A 3,053-nucleotide genomic window follows, 5' to 3' on the forward strand; every position below is an offset into this window, starting at 1 on the left:
ATTTCCTGTAGTTTATATTTCTGAGTATCTGCATCTTTCAATTAAAAAGGTTTTTACAAGGAAAGAAATTTATGTTGAGGCCTTGAAAACTCACTTTCTTGTTAAGTACCAGCAAATATGGTAGCCTGCTTTTGTATAGCGGAAATCAAAAGTGTACCAGAACAGATAAAACTGTCTCCTTTCTGGTTTTCCCAAGTCTTCAATTTCCAAGTCTGAGTTTGGAATCACAAACTGTCATTATAAATTACTGTGACTCAAATGGATAGTTGTATTAAAATCATACACCTGTTTAAAAATTACTCTCCAGTGATTTCCAGTGTTGAAAAGCTGATATGATGTCCTTAATCCCTGACTTGATAAAGCAATTGGATTTTCTGTGTGGAAACACTTGTTTTTTTCCATTGCAAGAAACCCAGGAAATTTGTTCACAGGTACTAATTTTAGTCAAGAAATTTTTAAATTTCCTAATTCTTAAATAGCAGACATTTTTAAAGTTAGGAAATAGAGGATATTCCTCCCTGTTTCTTCCCTCATTCAATTTAGCAGCTCGACCTTGGCTTTCTTCCCTCCCTTAGCTAATAATTTTTACTACTTCTACTCTTACCAAGTTAAGACTTCCTTACATAAATCTTGTCAAACTACAAGGGACAAATTTGGCTCCCATTAGCAGAAACCAAGATACTTGTTTTACCACCTTTCCCTTTAAAAAATTTTAACACTGCTTTCCTCATTTCATCAGTTCATTATTAAGTGAAGAGCAATTATATCAGATGCTCGGAAGAATTACTAAGGTTCTTTGCTCATAAGGGTCTCCCATCATGGACCTATATGGTTTCTTGGTTGTGAGCAAGGTCCTGGATACTATAGTCTAGAGATCTTCAGTCACAGAGGATCCAAACCTGTGTTCATTCCCTTGGATACTATTATTCAGAGAAAACAATATCCTAATTCTGTAGCAGAGGTTCAAATCTTTTAGGGTCTTACTACTTTCAAAGTTATCTAAAAAGGCAAGAAATCTGCTTTCCTTAACCAGCCTTGAATGTGTCAACCTTTATAGCTTCATCACCAGTTAACAATCATTTCATTCTCATTGTTTCTAATTCTAATGAGTTCTGTTCTAAACTCGTGAACTGATTCAACTGCTCTGTACACCAGTCACGAAGCATGTAGTAAGTAATGAAGCACTCAGTAATGAAAGTACTCAATTTGATTCCTTTTTTTTTTTTTTTTGCAAGTATTCCTCACATTCTTAATTCTTATATATTACATAATTATGTTTCTGTAGAAGCAATATCCTCAGATTTTTAGGAAGAATGTTGGCATTGGGGAAGAAGGTATTGTATCTGAGTAAACGTCAAAGATTATAAAATATATTTACATTTATTTTTACACTGTATGCAAGTTTTGTGTATTCAAGTTTCCTCCTCCTTGTTCTCCTTATACATGAATTCAGTCTGTGAAAACGTGAATTTTCAACCCTTATATTATATTTTAGAGATCCCACTTTTCTAAGCTTTTGAAAGAAAAATGAGCTGTAGGACTGAGAAGGTCTGTGATAATTTAGAACAATCTTCTGCATGGAGGAAGTTTCTGTATGAAAAAACATCATTTAAATTTTTATGACTTATTGCCTTTTGTCAAAAAAATCTCCAATAAGAAATATTTTATGATACTGCTACAGTACTTCAGTAATTGTTTTTTCATCTTGTAGTTAAAAAGTATAGTTAGTTTTTAAGTAAAACTGACTTCCTCATGTTTCCTTATGGAGGGAAGTTTTAATGGAAAATATAACATTATGAGTAACTTTGAATGTGGTTTTCTTTCTAGTGACAGAACAGAGCTGAAAGGGATGAAAGAGTTTGTTTGCTGTATTAAATAGTTTTCAAATGGTGCTCTATAATATAGTCTCATTAAATTCAGAGAAAAAACCAAAGCTTTCTCAAAAGCTCAAAATAGGAAATAAAATTGAAGAAAATAGTGCCATAAGGGGATGATGTTAAATGTATAAAGCATGGGACAAGAACTCGATTGTCACTGTGATGATCTTTTCTGCATGATGACCACTGTTTTCACTAATTATCACCAGACAGCTGTAACTTCTGGTGATTGACTAGCCCAACCCACCTTTCTTCATGCCTGATGAGATCTCAGAATTAAAAACTGTCATTTGAAAAATCTGTATCACTGAGGACATGCAAAGTTATTATTAAGCCACTAAGAAGGCTGTTTTATGCTGCTTTTTTTCACTCTTTGAATGTTATCAGTTTAATGTCACCAGATATCCTGTGCCCTTCCAGGTGATCAACTTCACCAAATCACAGGACCTTGAAAACTAATGTGGAATGAAGGTACCGGGTGATACAACCTGTAATCTGTTCCTTTCGGAGGTAGAAACTGGTCTCTTGAATTACCTGCATACAGTTTGCTAGCATTCATTATGTTAGGCATATCTATTTGCAGGAGTGTTAGCACGAAGAATTTAGCAGAAAAGGAGACTGCAGAGAGGTGATCCAGGCAGTTTGGCTGATCTTCCATGACAGAAAGAATTCTAACAGACTTTTCCCCCTTTTCGATTAACAAAACATCCCCTTTCTTCTTTTGATAAACGAGAAGAAAAATATATACTGATGTAAGGGAAAGATGAAAAGAGAGAGTCAAGTGGAATAACTGTGGAAATAGGAGGGAATTAGTCTGGCCTTTCTTTTGGGAGTTCTCTAGCCTCTCTGGCAAATTCTTGCTACCATGTTTTATTTAGCCATTAATCCTTTAAAAGTCACTAGCACATGAATAATCTCTCTGGAGCCTTAGGGAGTTGGGGCAAGTTTGTTTTCATTGAGGTTTGCTTTCTAGGTTTATTGGGTGGTGTGTTTTATGGGTTGGTACTGGGTTTTTTGAGGGGGATGGAGCGAGCTATACGCAAATACATTTTTTAAGTGATTTTGTACTCTTTCTTGTCAATGTAACCTAAGCTGTGTATTTAACTAGATGCACTGACCCTTCTAGCCAGTCTGGTCAAGCAGCGTTTTTGCTTGCCCTTTCATCTCAGCAAACTC

Source organism: Empidonax traillii, unplaced genomic scaffold (assembly GCF_003031625.1).
Source record: "Empidonax traillii isolate 1590-97213 ecotype Southwest subspecies unplaced genomic scaffold, ASM303162v1 scaffold768:size374112, whole genome shotgun sequence".
NCBI lineage: Eukaryota > Metazoa > Chordata > Aves > Passeriformes > Tyrannidae > Empidonax > Empidonax traillii.